The sequence below is a fragment of the Cervus canadensis genome, chromosome X (genome assembly GCF_019320065.1).
Source record: "Cervus canadensis isolate Bull #8, Minnesota chromosome X, ASM1932006v1, whole genome shotgun sequence".
Lineage (NCBI taxonomy): Eukaryota > Metazoa > Chordata > Mammalia > Artiodactyla > Cervidae > Cervus > Cervus canadensis.
This window is the reverse complement of record NC_057419.1, coordinates 107,953,287-107,971,641: the sequence shown is the minus strand read 5'-3', so window position 1 is coordinate 107,971,641 and position 18,355 is coordinate 107,953,287. Positions and strand designations below refer to the sequence as shown.

Here is an 18,355-nt window from a genome sequence, read left to right as displayed (position 1 = left end):
TATTCGAGGTTTTTTGTATTTCCATACATATTGTGACATTATTTGTTCTAGTTCTGTGAAAAAAACTATTGGTAGCTTGATAGGGATTGCATTGAATCTATAGATTGCTTTGGATAGTATACTCATTTTCACAATATTGATTCTTCCAAACCATGAACATGGCATATTTCTCCATCTATTTGTGCCATCTTTGCTTTCTTTCATCAGTGTTTTATAGTTTTCTATATATAGGTCTTTTTTTTTTCTTTAGGTAAATATATTGCTAAGTATTTAATTCTTTTCGTTGCAATGGTGAATGGAATTGTTTCTTAATTTCTCTTTCTGATTTCTCATTGTTAGTGTACAAGAGTGCAAGGGGTTTCTCTGTGTTAATTTTATATCCTGCAACTTTACTATATTCATCGATTAGCTCTAGTAATTTTCTGGTGGAGTATTTAGAGTTTCCTGTGTAGAAGATCATGTCATCTGAAAACAGTGAGAGTTTTACATCTTCTTTTCCAATCTGCGTTCCTTCTATTTCTTTTCCTTCTCTGATTGCTGTCGTTGAAACTTCCAAAACTATGTTGAATAACTGTGATGAGCATGGACACCCTTGTCTTGTTCCTGACTTCAGGGGAAATGCTATCAATTTTTCACCATTGAGGATAAATGTTTGCTGTCGGATTATCATATATAGCTTTTATTATGTTGACATATGTTCCTTCTATGCCTGCTTTCTGGAGGGTTTTTATCATAAATGGATGTTGAATTTTGTCAAAGGCTTTCTCTGCATCTGTTGAGATAATCATTTGGTTTTTATCTTTCAATTTGTTAATGTGGTGTACTTCCTTCCCCATTTTAGGGAAGTTTTCAACTATTATGTCAAGTATTTTCTCATGGCCTTTCTTTTTGTCTTCTTCTTCTGGGACTCCTATGATTTGAGTGTTGGGGCATTTAACATTGTCCCAGAAGTCTCTGAGGTTGTCCTCATTTCTTTTAATTATTTTTTCTTTTTTCCTGTCTGCTTCATTTGTTTCTACCATTCTATCTTCTACCTCACTTATCCTGTCTTCTGCCTCCATTATTCTACTCCATTATTATTCAGAGTGTTTTTTATCTCAGTAATTGCATTATTCATTATTGATTGACTCTTTTTATTTCTTTTAGGCCTTTGTTAAACATTTCTTGCATCTTCTCAATCTTTGTCTCCTAGCTATTTATCTGTAACTCCCTTTTGTTTTCAATTTTTTGGATCATTTTTTACTATCATTATTTTGAATTCTTTTGCAGGTAGACTCCCTATCTTTCCTCTTTTGTTTGTTTTTTTGGGGCCTTTATCCTCTTCCTTTACCTGCTGAGCATTTATCTGCCTTTTCATCTTGTTTAGATTGCTGTGTTTGGGGTGGCCTTTCTGTATTCTGGCAGTTTGTTGTCCCTTTTTTTTTGTGGAGGTTCCTCACTGTGGGTGGGGTTGGACAGGTGGCTTGTCAAGGTTTCCTGGTTAGGGAAACTTGCATCGTGTTCTGGTCAGTGGCACTGGATTTCTTCTCTCTGGAGTGCAATCAAGTGTCCAGTAAATTTTGAGGTCTGTGGATTTGGTGTGACTTTGCACAGCCTGTATATTGAAGTTCAGGGCTATGTTCCTGCATTGCTGAAGAATTTGCATGGTATGTCTTGCTCTGGAACTTGTTGGCTCTTGGGTGGTGGTTGGTTTAAGTGTAGGTATGGAAGCTTTTGGATGAGCTCTTATCAATTAATGTTCCCTGGAGTCAGGAGTTCTCTGGTGTCCTCAGGTTTTGGACTTAAGCCTCCTGCCTCTGGTTTTCAGTCTTATTCTTACAGTAGCCTCAGGACTATCTCCATCTCTACAGCACTGATGATAAAACATCTAGGTTAATGATGAAAAGCTTCTCCACAGTGAGGAACTCCTGGAGAGGTTCACAGAGTTATGTGCATAAGAGAAGAGGGATGAGGGAGATAAAGGTGACAAGGAGGAAAAGAGGGGGAATCAAAAGGGGCGAGAGCAAGCAAGCCAGTAATCAATTCCCTGTGTGCTCTCCACAGTCTGGACCCCTCAGAGAGGTTCACGGAGTTACACAGAGAAGAGAAGAGGGAGGAAGGAGACAGGTGACCAGGAGGAGAAAAGGGAAATTAAAAGGAGAGAGACAGATCCAGCCAGTAATCAGTTCCCTAAGTGTTCACAGCCTGGGACACACAAAGCGATTCACAGAGTTGGGTAGAGAAGAGAAGAGGGAGGGAGGAAATAGAGGCAATCTGATGGAGAAAAAGGGGAGCCAAAAGGGGGAGAGAGCAATCAAGCCAATAATCACACTCTCAAGTAAAAATGGGTACTGAAGATTGGTTTCTTAAAGGGACAAAATTGATAACAAATACCAAAAAGCAAAGATTAAAATTCTAGAGTGGAGGTTAGATTCTCAAAATTACAATATTAAAAAATAACAATGTCACAAAAATTATAAAATATATACATGAAGTTTGCTTTAAAATAGGGTCCTTTTTTTGCAAGGTAGTAGTATGTTATAAAAATGAAAATTAAAGGAGTAATAGAGGCCTTAAAATAAAAAATATATTAAAAAAATAAAAAATGATAATAGTAAAAATATATCTAGGAATTTCTCTGGAGCTATCAAGGGAAGTGTGGGCTCAGTTCAGTTTCAGATAGTTCCTTGATCCAGCTTATAGTTCACAGGATCTATAGGCCCCTTTCAGTGTAGTTGGTGCTAACTACAGGGTTTTAATATGTTGCACCTGTCACTTCCAAAGTGGTTCCCTCTGTTTATTTTAGCTTCTTCTGTTTGCTGGTCTCCTCATTGTCTAATTTCCACCCTGACACAAGAGGGCGAAGGTGGTCACTTATTTAGGCTCACTTGTTCAGTGGTGCTGTGGTGAGGGAGGAACACTGCAAACAAATATCACTGGCATGTGCGGTGAGTGCTCGCAGTGTCCCGGCCACACTGGGTTTGCCCCTGCTCACGGCATGTGTGCTTTCATGCTCTACACTTCTCAGGCTCTAGGTTGCTCTGCCTGGGAACTGTCTGAAGCTGGCCCTGGATTGCATGCACTTCCCAGGTCTAAGCCTCTCAGGTTCAGGTTCTCAGGTGCTCCACAACAGCGCAGACTCGGTTGGGCCTGCGTTTTGTGCCCCCCACCCCCCAGGTCCAAGCAGCTCAGGCGACCAGGTGCTTGGTGAGAACAGTCTCCTCACGTGGGGAGTGCATCTTGTCTCTCTCCCATCCCAGCCACTCGGTTTCCTGGGTGGCACCGTCGAGTCCATCACAGGTGTGCTGTGTGTCTCTTCTGGGGACCTGATCTCTGGCTGCGACCCTCCCAGCCAATGTCAACCATCCAGAATCCCAAGAAGTCTTGGTTAGTAACAGGGAGCCTGCTTGCAGTTTGGTAGAGGATGCCTCTCTGGGGCCAAGATTGCCCCTTTCCAACTCTGACTGCCCTCTGCCAGCCTCCCTGTCTCTGGCGGGGAATGGGCTGGTCTGCAGCAGGCTGTCTCTCCTCTGGTATTTGCTCAGTCTTTGTTCTGTGAGTGGGCCTGGCAGGGCCTTAGGTTAGGGCTTTTCTCGGGATAGTTCTCTCTCTCTCTCTTCTCTCTCTCTCTCTCTCTCTCTCTGTCTGTCTGTCTACCCCCACAGTTTGGGTTGCCATCTCACTTTGGTTCCCTCAGATTGCCCTCAGGGCATTCAGGCCTGGTCCTTACCCTAAGCAATGCAGCCCACACCTCCCTGTTCAGCCCCCTCTTGTTGGTGGCAGATGCGAGGTCTGGGAGTTGCTGTTAGGCATACAATCTGTGGGTTTTATTTATTTACTTATTTATTTTTCCTCCTGGTTACATTGCCTTCTGAGACTCCAAAACTCCCCACAGACCCGCCAGTGAGTCACAGTGAGTATCTGTATGTGTGTGCATGTGCACATGTACATGTGTGTATGATTGGGTGAGAGTGTTTCCTGGTGTTTGGAAACTTCTCTTTTAAGACTCCCTTCCCAGGATGGATCTCCATCCCTACCTCTTCCGTCTTTCTTTTTATCTTTTATATTTTGTCCTACCTCCTTTTGAAGACAAAGGGCTTCCTTTCTGGGTGCCTGATGTCCTCTGCCAGCATTCAGAAGTTGTTTTGTGGAATTTGCTCAGTGTTCAAATGTTCTTTCAATGAATTTGTGGGGGAGAAAGTGGTCTCCCTGTCCTATTCCTCTGCCACCTTAGGACCGCCTCTCTGTTTTGCATTTCTAATATTTCTCTTTTATCTTTTCAAAATATTATTTTCTCATTTCATAATCTCTCATTCTTTTCACAGTTAGTTTCTTTAAAATGTCTTAATATACCTATTTTAACTCCCTTTGAGAGTGTTCTATTATCTCTTAATACTTGGGTATGAATTTTCTTTTTGCTTTGCCAACTGTAAATCAACTGTTTCTCTCATGATTCTTTTTTCCCTAATGCACCTTGTAATACATTTCTTTAAATCAGCTCATGTGTGTATATGTGTGCTTACTTGCTTAGTCATGTCTGACTCTTTGCAACCCCATGGACTGTATCCTGCCAGGCTCCTCTGTTCATGGGGATGCTCTAGGCAAGAATACTGGAGTGGGTTGCCATGCCTTCCTCCAGGGGATCTTCCCAATCCAGGGATTGAACCTAGGTTTCCCACATTGCAGGCAATTCTTTACAGTCTGAGCCACCATGGAAGCCCAAGAATACTGTAGTGGTTAGCCTATCCTTTCTCCAGGGAAACTTCCTTACCCAGGAATTGAACTGGGGTCTCCTGCGTTGTAGGCAGATTCTTTACCAGCTGAGCTACCAGGGAAGCCCTAAATCAGCTTATGTTGAATTGTAATTCTAGACTTTTTTTAAAATTTTAGTCATTCACTTTGGAGTCTGCATGTAGCAGACAGTATAAATGCTATCGTAGCTTCTGTAGGACCGAGTGTCTGTTTTCTGCAGGGTGCCACTGTTTTCATTTCTTACCTGGGAATGGGGATTGATTTCTGTAACTGGTCCAAGGATGTCAGGGCTCCAATCAGCTTTACATCTCCCTATTATAGGACTTTCCCCCATACATCTAGCCAAATGATGGCTATTATCCTTTCTCTCACTTTTTAAGTCTTATATCTATATATCTAATCCTGACCAGAAGTTAGGGTAGGTATATTCTTTACTTCCCATTGCCATTACCTCTAGACAATTGCTATGAATTCTTACTTCTTTATTCTGTGAATAGTTTCATTAAACCCTCCACCTCTTTTAAAGTACATGACCTCAGACGATAAAACCTGATACTCTTCCTTGTAGTCATCTTCTGAATTCATTGATAATTTTGGCATGGTGCACACTGTTCTCTTCAAACGTCTTCTCTTGGTACAGATCTACTGGCATATTAATTATCTACCCAATAAATTTGTTTTTCAGTTCTTTGAACACTTCATTTCTTATGATGTTTTCTCTGTGTGTGTGTACACATGCAAACTGTGTGCATGGATCTTCAATAGGCACGTCTAACTCCATAAATTCAAAATAAATTATTCAATCTCATTCCCAGTCTGCCTCCCTTTCAGTCTTTCCTCATTTCAGTAAATGCCATCACCATTTACCCAAGTGGTTAAGAAAAGTACAAGGAGCTACTCTTGTGGTCTCTCTCCCTCCACCTTACATTCCGTTCAACACTGTCAACTGTATCCTGGAAATATCTCGAATTTTTTGGCTACTCTCTCCCTCTGCTACTATACAAGCAACTTTCTCCCTAGCTTTGACTATTATAATAACCTATAAATTGGTCCCAGTGCTCCTATTTTGTGTCTCCACACCCTCTTTTCCACATGGCACTCAAAATAATATTTTAACATAAATATAGCCATGTCTTTTCCCTTACTAAATTCTCCAAAGGTATTTATTTGTACATAAATGAGAATCCAAATTCTTAACATGCCCAAATCTCTTTTGTCTCTCATTAAAATTCCTTACAATGTTTTCTTTTCTAACCTACCCCCAACCACATCAGCCTTCTTCCTATTCCTTAATTAGCCAATCTCATCCTCACATTGTGAGCTTGTAAATTGCTATTCTTTTGGACTTAATATGTTCACCCTAAAGTTTTCTGGATTGATGGCTTTTTCTTCTGGGGCAAGCATGCCCCAGTTCAAGAGTCAGCCTCTTTGAATTATTCCCTCACCACACTTTTTAAATGACCTCCCCCAATAATACAGACATGTACATGTGCACATGCACACACATACAGATACTCACTGTGACTTCAACTCCATTCTATTTTCTTCATAGCATTTACCTTAAACTATTACTTTTATTTATTAACTATTCTATAAATTGATAAAAACCAGGAGTGGTGGAACTTATTTTTCTTATTTTCCTTTCTGTCTGCAGCACCTAAAATAATGTCTCACACATGGTCATGGCTGACTGCCTATCACAGGAGAAGGACTATTCGGGCTCTCATTTAAGTAAGTCTTTGCTAAGTAAAAGAGGAGAAGAGGGCATTTTAAGCAGATGCCCATGGATATCTATGCAAATAATTGATTGCATCATTTTCTAAGTGGCATTCTTTTTTCTGAGACTAAGACTGAAGTCTGAATGGTAATAAATGGGAAAACAGCATTTCTTGCTAAATATTATTGGCATTGTTGAAGCTATTGATTGCACTACTCTGAAGCACTCATTATATTCTGAATCATTTACCCTCAAATAAATTCCAAAAGCTTCAATATTTTAAATTAAAATAAATAGTCAAGTATCTCAAAATAGTTGAGGAGATAGATGAAATCTAAAGAGACTACATGAGTGCTGGGATGTTACAGGATATTGAAATCATTCCTAATGGTTATTGGATTAAACTAAAATAAAACTGCTTACCCAGATTAAAAATTTGATCTTTACTATGGACTAACCTGACTTTTAAAAAAATTGATACTACAACCAGAGTACCATTTGCCACAGATTTAATCCAATAACTATATATATGTATATGTTTTTTTTTGTGTGTGTATGTCAGAATATAATTTAATTGTGCACATCTCCAGAGAATCCATCACAAAATTATTTTACTCAAACTCGATATTTGGAAAAAAAAATTGAAGGCTGAAGACTTTTATTCAGACAGTGCAATTAGACTTTAGGTGAGCAAGGAATTGGTTCACCCTTGTGTTTGATGAGTAGCAAAGAAAACTACTTGAATTATCCACATAATAAACAGCAATACAAAATTAAATAGTATTAATATGTCACAACTGTGGTTTCCAACAGAGTTAAATATGAAGAAATATTGAGTGGTCATAATTTTCAGGTTCTACTTAGAGTTTAAGCTGAATAGAGTGCTTGATTAAAGATGCTGGCTCTTCCATGGAAGCTGTGATACCTCATTGAAATTACTCCTTTGAGCTCCAATATTTCATCATTGAAGGCAGATAAATTAGCACTTCTCAATTATTTTATGATTTAGATTAAATAATATATGCAATGTTTTACATGTGGTACTGCACAGCTTTGTTTCAATTAATATTTGCTATGTAAAAGATTACACTGAAAATTAATTGCTTAAAATAACCATTTATGAAATCATGGTTCTGAGGGTCAGCGATCTGGGCTGTGCTCAGCTGTATGATTCTTCTTCTGGTCTCACTTAGGTTCACTCATTTGGCAGCAGCTCATTTGGGAGACCAGCAAGGGGCTGATTTGTATAAGACAGTCTCACTCACACACTTCGTGGTTGTCAGGCTGTTGGCCAGGATGCCTTGGTTCTCTTCTGTGTGGCCTTTCCATCAAGTTAGCTCAGGCTTGTTCATACTGTGGCAGCATTCAAAAAGTGCTGGAAAGGGAGCTGCAAGGTCTCTTGAGGTAGCATGGCATTTCTGCTGCATTTTATTGGTCACAGAAAATCATATTACCAGCACAGGTCAAAGAGGTGAATAAAAAGTCACCTGTTAATAGGAGAATCTGAAAAGAGATTGTGGCCATTGAGTCTACCACAATGACCTTAGTAAAATATTTTCAATAGAATAATGAAGCAAAGGCATTAGGTTTCAATGAGTTGGAGAGTGAAACAGAAGTAAAGAAGTGAAAACCGCATTTATGGATACTTTTAAGGAATATGTATGTGAAGATAAAGAAAACAAATGTGTGTGAGCTAAAATATATAAGGGTCAAAGCAATTTTCATTAAATGTTTCAATTAGAAAGATACAGTAATGTTCATATGCTTAGGGGAAATTTAAAAGCATGTAGGAGGCGACAATAAAGTATAGAAAATGAGCTATGGAATAAAATCCTAGAAGGACTGGTTCCAGCACTGCAACAGAGGAAGAAGAACCTTCTTTGATCAAAAGGAAGGAGTCAAATATGATTGCTACTTGCATGAAAATATTTTTAGAAACCATTGGATATATGAATATTACAGGGGATATTACTAACTAGCTTTTCTTGGTGAAATAGGAGCTGTGCTGATGTTAAAGATGATTTTGAAGATCATGAATTTGTAGTGATATAAGTGTTCATTGAAATGTAACTTTCACCAGCATTGATTAGTTGATTAGTAGTAGTTTCAGTGAAATCAGAGATTTTTTTTTCTGCATGATTGTGGATGAAAGGCAAGAGGACACAAGAGTTTAGTGGTAAAAAAAAAAAAAAAAGAAAAAAAAAAAAGAAAAATCCTTTAAAGGACAGACCATGAACTATAGTTTTGATTAGTAAATTTAAATAAAGATTATTTGAAGGAGTTGAATAGATTTGGAGAAATCAGTAAGGTTTATGAATTGCAGTGTTAAGATCTAAGATGACAAAGCTAAAAGCATAAAAAAGGACTTTGAAAATAAATGATAATGTGACTACAGAGTGTGCTTGGAACAGTTCTAGTGTAATTCCCAACAGACTCCTCTTTCCTTTCATTCTCAAAAGCATTCTGCCATGGATAATGAACTATATGGTCACTCATCATCTTAGATTTTAAGATTTAGGAGTACTGGCTATTTCTAGGTGTGCCAGTGATAAGAATGTTCCTCTTAGCTTCATTCTAAGTTAGGAAATGTAATTGGTCAAAGGCTGCTTTGCCCTGAAACCCATCTAAAGATTGGGCTGTGGCCACTCCTCCCATATACTGCTGTCCACTAATGTAGATATGTTTCTAGGAGACAAAGGATTTCTTTGTTGGTCTGCTTTGGTTCAAGGACTACCTGGTGACTTGGCCCACAGCCTAGGTTGCATCAGCCCAACCATCTCTCATTCTCTTCATCTCAGGCTGTCAAGAGACTTGATAAATCTTTCAGCATTCCCGGTTCCATCTGTACTCCTCTTCACAGGCATTTCCACTAATAATATCCTTGTACATTTAATATTCTCTTAGTGTCTCCTTCTAGAATACCCAGGGTAAAATCAGTGGTATCCAGAATGGTCCAAAACACTAGTCAGTAAGATAAATTTTTCTACCTGGTCCACATAACCATTACATCTCCATCCCAGCCCACACTTAAGGTGAAGAGAATGCAATCATGATGGGTGCCATGAATAGTCCTTGGCTCAAAGTAGTTATTTAAAGAATAGCAAGAAGAGATAAGAAAGCCTTCCTAAGTGAACAATGCAAAGAAACAGAGGAAAACAATAGAATGGGAAAGACTAGAGATCTCTTTGAGAAAATTAGAGATACCAAGGGAAGCTTTCGTGCAAAAGTGGGCACAATAAAGGACAGAAATGGTACAGACCTAATAGAAGCAGAAGATATTAAGAAGAGGTGGCAAGAATACACAGAACTATATAAAACGATCTTAATGACTGAGATAACCATGATGGTGCAATCACTCACCTAGAGCCAGACATCTTGGAGTAGAATGTCAAGTAGGTCTTAGGAAGCATCACTATGAACAAAGCTAGTGGAGGTGATGGAATTCCAGATAAGCTATTTCAAATCCTAAAAGATGATGCTGTGAAAGTGCTGCACTCAATATGCCAGCAAATTTGGAAAACTCAGCAGTGGTCACAGGATGGGAAAAGTTCAGTTTTCATTCCAAACCCAAAGAAGGGCATTGCCAAAGAATATTCAAACTGTTCAAAACCACACAATTGCACTGATTTCACATGCTAGCAAAGTAATGCTCAAAATTCTTCAAGTGAGGCTTCAAGAGTACATGAACTGAGAACTTCCAGATGTACAAGCTGGATTTAGAAAAGGCAGAGGAAACAAAGATCAACTTGCCAACATCTGTTCAATCATAGAAAAAGCAAGAGAATTCCAGAAGAACATCAACTTCTGCTTCACTGACTATGCTAAAGCTGTGTGACTGTGTGGATCATAACAAACTGTGGAAAATACTTAAAGAGATGGGAGTACCAAACCAATGTCTGTGCCTCCTGAGAAACCTGTATACAGGTCAAGAAGCAACAGTTAGAACCAGACATGGAACAACAAACTGGTTCAAAACTGGGAAAGCAGTACCTCAAGGTTGTATATTGTCACTCTCCTTATTTAACTTCTATGAAAAATGCCAACCTGGATGAAGCACAAGCTAGAATCAAGCTTGCCAGGAGAAGTATCAATAACCTCAGATATGCAGATGACACCACCCTTATGGAAGAAATTGAAGAGGAACTAAAGAGCCTCTTGATGAAGGTAAAGGAGGAGAGTGAAAAAGCTGGCTTAAAACTCAACATTCAGAAAACTAAGATCATGGCATCTGGTCCCATCACCTCATGGCAAATAGATGGGGAAACAATGGAAACAGTTACAGACTTTATTTTCTTGGGCTCCAAAATCACTGCAGATGGTGACTGCAGTCATGAAATTAAAAGACACTTGCTCCTTGGAAGAAAAGCTATAACCAACCTACACAGCATATTAAAAAGCAGAAACATTACTTTGCTGACAAATTCCATGTAAAGCTATGATTTTTCCAGCAGTCGTGTATGGATGTGAGAGTTGAACTATAAAGAAAGATGAGTGCTGAAGAATTGATGCTTTTGAACTATGGCGTTGAAGAAGACTCTTGAGATTCCTTTTGATAGCAAGAAGATAAAACCAATCAAGTCAAAAGGAAATCAATCCTGAATATTTGCTGGAAGGGCTGAAGCTGAAGCTCCAATACTTTGGCCACCTGATGTGAAGAACCTACTCATTAGAAAACCCTGATACTGGGAAAGATTGAAGGCGGGAGGAGAAGGGGATGACAGTGGAAAAGGTGGTTGGATGGCATCACCAACTCAATGGACATGAGTTTGAGGAAACTCTGGGAGATGGTGAAGGACAGGGAATCCTGGCATGCTCCAGTTCATGGGGTCATAAAGAGTTGGATGCAACTGAATGACTGAACAACAACAAGAAGCAATTTTATACCGTGGTAACCTTGGAAATGACTCAGTAGAGAGAAATGTTGCAGTGAGTGCAGAGAAGCAGGCATCTGGAATATATGAGGAGAGGAGCACCTACAAAAATAGCAGAGCTGTCCGGTTAATGCTAAGCGACCTTGACATACTGTGTGCAGGTAATGAGAGATTTAGACTTGTTAACAAGCAGTTAATAGCCAAATGCAAGAACCAGAGGACCTTAGTAGTGGCACATAAAAGGCTCTCATCACTGAAAAGAAGGCCAGACACAATCAGACAGAAGGCTGAAGAACTAACTGTGAGAGTTGTAGAGCTCCAGAGATACCAAAGCAAGTCCATTGTGTGTAGGTCAGGGCCCTGGTAAAGAAAACCTTGTATCTTGAAAACTTGAAGGGGCATATTTGCCTGGATGTTCTGAGTATATTGACTTACAGCCCCACCTCATTCCACATGAGCAGACCCACTAGGGAGGTGTAGGTGGTCTACCCTTCTCATGTAACAGTTAGCAATTCTATAATTCAGGAGGGTCCAGAAGCTTCTCTCCCTCAAGGAAATCTGTGCCTGCCGGGCCTGCCGGCTAGATGAACAGGTCAAGGACGCAATCACCAGTGCACCTGAGAAATAAAAGACTAAGAAAGATGGGGTTGAGAGGGACGGAGTCAGCTTGTGACTGATTCCGACGACTTTATTGAGGCATAACATACATATATATACTAACAGGATTCACCAAATTTTAGATCAAAGACTTGTATACGTGCAGAACTGCAGATACTAGTTTTAGGAGTTTATCTTAACTCCAGCAGAGCATGGCACCAGCATCTTACAATCAGGTAAAGACTACCTAGACATAAGCCATTCACAGGAGCCCGATAATCTTATCAGAGTCAGGAAAATAGGCAAATGGTGGCTGCAGCGATTTCCTTGAGGGAGGTGAGAAAGGCCAATTTGCACTTTAACAAATCAGGGGTGGCGGGACAGAGAGGGACCTTTTGATCTCTCTCAGAGCCGAGAAGGGGCCTGAGCAGTCAGGCCGGCTCCCCGCATCTCCCCCTTTTCTTTTGACTAATGGCCATTATATCTCCCTCGAAGGAAATGGCCGCGTTTGCAAACGGGAAAACATCAGCAATCTTTTATTTATCATCTCAGATAAGCATTGACAAATGCAAGGGCCAAAACACAGCAATAACAATATGCATATAATGATGAAAATTATAGATTTCCACCAACCACTATGAAACCAGGCAGATATCTGACTCCAAATGCTGGAGTCAGAAAAATCCATAGCGGCTACTTGTTGTTTCATATCTTTTAAAGCATCAGAAACATTTGAGGAATAATCAGGAATATATACACAACACTCCATTTTTATTAAGGCGCATGTTCCCCCTTGAGAGGCTGTTAGAATATCCAGAGCCATACGATTTTGTAGAATGGCTTTTCTCATCTGTTTTTGTTCTTCATTAAGAGCCTCTAAAGCTCTTATAGTACCTGTCAATGCCTGTTTTGTAAAACTGTTCAAAGCCTCTACCCTGAGCATAATATCAGTGGCTCCTAAAGAGGGCACAAAAATTGAGGCTAAATAATCATACCAATGAAAAACAGAGCGTGACCACCGGGCTTTAACATAAGGTAAATTAACAGGTTGACTTTTTGCTTATGAATTCTCCCAGGGGCAAACACAAACCCTAGGGTACATCTCCCCACCCATCCTACAGGGAGCCAGGGCCAAAGGTTGTATCCACAAATCCATCGAGTGTTATTTGGGGCTACCCATCTTATACCAGGGCTATTTTCCCAATCTGTCCCTGGCCAAATAACAGACTTGTTGACAATAAACGTTACATCCATTACAGTCTTACATTTGTGGGTAGGCAATAGTCCCATATGTTTCATGTGATATCCTGGAAATTCTCGGCCTCCAAATGTTGGTACATGAGTCTTTTGCTCCCAGCAAATGTCAGCAGGGGTCAGTAGCTGTCCTTTTTCAGGGGTCATCCAGAAATATTCATCCCAAACTTGGTAGTAGTCACCCTCAAATCGATTAAAATCATTAAGAGAAGAAACAGATCTATTTTCGTAATATAAGTACGCATTAACAATTTCCTGATAACTTTGTGTTACATTAAAATAAAAAGAAGAAGCGTGTAAAGGATCAGAGCATCGAGAATCTATATCAAAATTAACTGTAATTAAGCTTCGATGTTTCTTCTGATATTCTTTTAAAAAATCACATAAAGCCGAAGTTTCATTTTTTGGAAAGGGAAGCACCCACCAGGGTAATCCTTCTGTAACCGATAAAGGCATGCTTGTGCAGACCCAGCAGGCTGTTTCATTGTAAAAATCAGCATAAGAATGAGCCCAGGAAACGAAAGCATTGGCTTCAGCCTGAGGGAAGGCTTGATTCATTATCGCGCATGCCAAAGCGAGGGCGATGTAAGCCAGCGCATATCGAGGTTGGGCCGTCTCTGCAGCCATCCTCCTTGCTTGAAGGATAAACTCATGCATCTGCTGATTTGTTGGGAGAAGATTCCTCTGCTGTAAAGTCAGCCGACCTAATTGCTGATTCAGTAATCTCCTCCGTCTGGCGTACCAGCCTTTCCGGGAGCCAGCGCGGTGCTTCGGCATCCTGTGGAAAAACACATACCTGACCCCTCCCCCAAATTAACACGGGATCTGGGCCATGCCAGTTATTATCCAGCGGGTCTTTCCACAAGACCATCGGCTTTCTGCTGGAAATCTGAGGGTCCCAAAATCTCTGCGCGGCTGAATGTCCTTCTTTATCTAAAATTAAAAAATTTAAAATATATAAAGCGTGATTAAGGTAATTTCTGGGCAGAAGGGGGTAGAGCTCCCCCCTCTGTATTTTTTGAAGCTGTAGTTTCAAAGTTTGATTGAAACTTTGAAAGGAAGGGACGATGCCTTGACCCTGTGGATTATAAGGAATGCCTGTTTTTAGGGTGATAGAAAAAGAGGAACAAAAATTTTTGAAGGCAGAGGAGACATAGCCGGGGCCATTATCAGTTTTTATAATCTTTGGCGTGCCTAAAATGGAAAAAGCATAAAGACAATGTGAGATAGAATGTTTTGCGGCTTCACCAGTCTGTAAGGATGCCACAATATATCCTGAAAAGGTGTCAATAGATACATGAACGTACTTTAAACGACCAAAGGAAGGGACATGAGTGATATCCATTTGCCAAAGATGATTCGGTAGAAGCCCGCGAGGATTAACGCCAAGATGTGGAACTGGAAGAAACTTAGGGCAAACAGGACAAGATTTAACAATTTGTCGTGCAGTCTCTCGAGGGATTTGAAACTGCAAACGAAGAGTATTACTATTCTGGTGATGTAGCGCATGTGATTGCTGTGCTGCTTCCACCTGTGAAAGAAAAACTCTAGTGTGAGAATCAGCCATCTGATTTCCCATAGATAGAGGTCCAGGAAGCCCAGTGTGGGCACGTAAATGTCCAAAGAAGCAGGGTAAGGTGCGCTGTTGCAGCAGAGACTGAATTGAACGTAACAAATGTTGAATGTTAGAATTCACAGTAGAAATAAAGGGAACGGTTTCTATATATTGCAAAGCATGAGCAATGTATTTGCTATCAGTAAACAAATTAAAAGACTGTGAGGAATATTGTGAGCATACTTTATGAACGGCTGAAAGTTCTACTTCTTGAGCCGATGTATAGTTCGTCTGCCAGGAGAAAAGGGTATCATTAACCACAAAGGCAGCAGTTCCATTGGAGGATCCATCAGTAAAGATCGTAAGAGCATCTTGAATAGGAACATTAGAAACATTCTCTGGAAAAATAAATGAATGCTGGCTGGCAAAATGCAAAAGTTTATCAGAAGGTAAATGATTAATAATTTGACCTGTAAAGGAGGAAAATGCCAAAGCCCACGAGTCATTAAACTGAAAAAGCCATTCCTGCTGTTCTTTGGTATAGGGCACATAAATGTAAGCAGGATCGGCTCCCAACATTTCTCTGGAAAGACGCCTTCCTTTGGCAACGAGGAGGCTAATGAAATCAAAAAAAGGAGTAAGAACTTTTGAAGGCGATACAGGTAAATGGATCCACTGTAAGGGAGCATTTTGATATAACACTGCCGTCGGGGTATGTTTAGAGGGAAACACATATAGTCCCCACGGTTGAGAAAAATCACAGTAGGTAGCAAAATGCTGAGAGAGGGCCTTTTCAACCAATGCCAGAGCAGCTCGCCCCTCATCGTTTAGTATTCTAGGGGAGGAAGGGTCAGTTGTTGATTAAGGTCTCTAAATTGTCTTTTCCTCCATTAGCATGTCAAAAGTAACCTGCAGCCAATTACGGCGGTTACGGTCTTCAATGATGTTACAGACCTCGCCGTATTTTGAGCGCCACAAGAGATAATCACCTCCTGAGAGACAGGCTCGCGCAACAGCCTTCCAATCATTAGGAGGCAAGTATTGAGATGAAAGACTTTCAATTATGGCTAGAGTAAACGGCGCAGTAGGCCCGTATTGAGCGCAAACTTGTTTCAGTTGTTTAAAAGGCAGAGGCTCATGATACCTCCGATGATTAGCATCTTGAAAAACAGGGAAAATCATAGAATATCCCTCAAGATTTTCACCCTGTTCTCGGGCTGTTTTCACAGCCATTTGTAGTGGTGAAAGTACTGGCCTTTTTAGGCTAGATGGAACATATACTGGCGCTGTTGGAATCAAAGGCGCTTCTGCGAGAGGAGGGGGAGGGAGCGGGATGGGCGGCGGCAGCGGGTCAGGATCTAAACCGGCTATAACAGATGGCGTTTTAGAATGCAACGGCCTAGTTGTATTTATGGGCGATAAGTCTAGTTGTTCCATTCTCTGAGATATGGATGTTAGCATCTCTCTAAGTTCAGAAAAAGGGGAGCCTTGGTCTTTATTCTTTTGTTGAGTTACTATAAAGGCATCCCATCCTTCTTTGTCATGCTCAAAAGCCTGCTCTTTTAAATCGTCTTCCTCATCAGGAGAAAGTTCTGAATCTGAGTCTTGTTCTAGAGCAGTAGTCTCATTATCATTTTTTCTGGAACCTGAAACAATTGGGGAGTCATATATGTGCTCTGCTACCCGTTGGGGGGCACCTGAACACTTGGGTGTTATAAATTTCAAGGCTGTTTTAAGTTTCCTACTCTCGTGTTCTGGGTTTAAACAATCTCTTATTAGAGTCCATAGAGAATAAGCATCAAGAGGAACTTTGTCTGGTCCACAGAGGGTATAAACTGTTTGAATTTGTTCTCCCACCTTTATCCAAGTTTCAAGGCTAATAGTTCCTTCCTCTGGGAACCAAGGACAAGTTTCCTCCACAAAGACAAGAAATCTTTTTAGTTTTTGTTTAGACACAGACATTCCTCTAGCTTTTAGCATAGTTTTTAACATAGAAACAAAGAACTGTCTACTATTACTTTGCCCCATAATTTTTACTCTCAACTATACCCTCTCCACCCACAGTTTTCCAACGATACCTGAATAGGTGAGGCTTTCTCCCGGGATCACTTTCAATATTTTTGGGTGGCTGTGCTCTGGGGTCCGCCCACGTTCCTCGTTCTGGCGCCACTTGCCGGGCCTGCCGGCTAGATGAACAGGTCAAGGACGCAATCACCAGTGCACCTGAGAAATAAAAGACTAAGAAAGATGGGGTTGAGAGGGACGGAGTCAGCTTGTGACTGATTCCGACGACTTTATTGAGGCATAACATACATATATATACTAACAGGATTCACCAAATTTTAGATCAAAGACTTGTATACGTGCAGAACTGCAGATACTAGTTTTAGGAGTTTTATCTTAACTCCAGCAGAGCATGGCACCAGCATCTTACAATCAGGTAAAGACTACCTAGACATAAGCCATTCACAGGAGCCCGATAATCTTATCAGAGTCAGGAAAATAGGCAAATGGTGGCTGCAGCGATTTCCTTGAGGGAGGTGAGAAAGGCCAATTTGCACTTTAACAAATCAGGGGTGGCGGGACAGAGAGGGACCTTTTGATCTCTCTCAGGGCTGAGAAGGGGCCTGAGCAGTCAGGCCGGCTCCCCGCATGTGCCCCTTTAGGAGTTTCTCCCATTTACTCTTCTGGCCACCAAACTTATAGCTAGTATTAAATTCCAGTATAATCTGGCTTTGGACAAGCTGGGGCTGATAAAGGAAGTAGATGACATATACTTAAAAATGGCAAGAATTATCCATCATACCAACTATACCAACAGGAACCATCAGAAGGCTCCAGGGATGGGTTTCTGAGGGGATCAGAAGCAAGGCTGGATAAAGAAGAATTCACTGACTTGGGTATATTTCTTGGGGCATGAGATTGAACATCATAGCAAGGACTCCATGTAACAGAGCGAAATTGCTGTTAGGATGGCTCTTAGAAGCCTTAAAAATATGATGGTCAGTATTCCATAGAGGAGACATGCATATGTTTCCCTGGAAGATGGCAAGAGAGAATACAAAGGGGCTTAGCCCCAAACTCCAGAACTGATTTATATTCCCTGAGAGGAGCCAGAGTATGGAGCAAGATTGTATTGGTGACAGGGGCACACATATCATTAAAAATTCCTCTTGAAGTTGGGGTTAATATTAAGAAAGGCACTTACACAGCTGGACTCATGAGAGGCTATGCTGATGATGGGGCCATGATATGATAGAGGCTAGGTGGTAGTGCTTGACTACCAGAAGTCAAAAGGCCACATTTACCCCCATCCTAGGAGTACCAGTAATTCCTCCTCACAGGGATAGATACTTATCCAGGCAAGACTTTGTCTTTCCTGGCTCACAAAGCCTCAGCCAGCATCACCCTCTGTGTACTTAAGGAATTCCTGATCCATAGGCCTAATATCTCACATAGCATAGCATCTGCCCAGACTACCTTCACAGCCAAGGAGGAGCAGGCATCACCAGTGACCATGGGGTCCACTGGTCATATGACATATCACTGCAGGCAGAGGCAAGGTGGTGAGAGGCAGCCAATCTCAGAGAACACTGAAACAATCTTTTAAAGGCACAACTAAAGTGTCAG

General features: G+C 40.8%; 1 pseudogene; it reads right to left on the bottom strand.

Moving 5' to 3' along the window:
* Positions 1-12,311: 12,311 nt before the first annotated feature.
* Positions 12,312-13,749, bottom strand: LOC122434953 (annotated as a pseudogene).
* Positions 13,750-18,355: the final 4,606 nt, after the last annotated feature.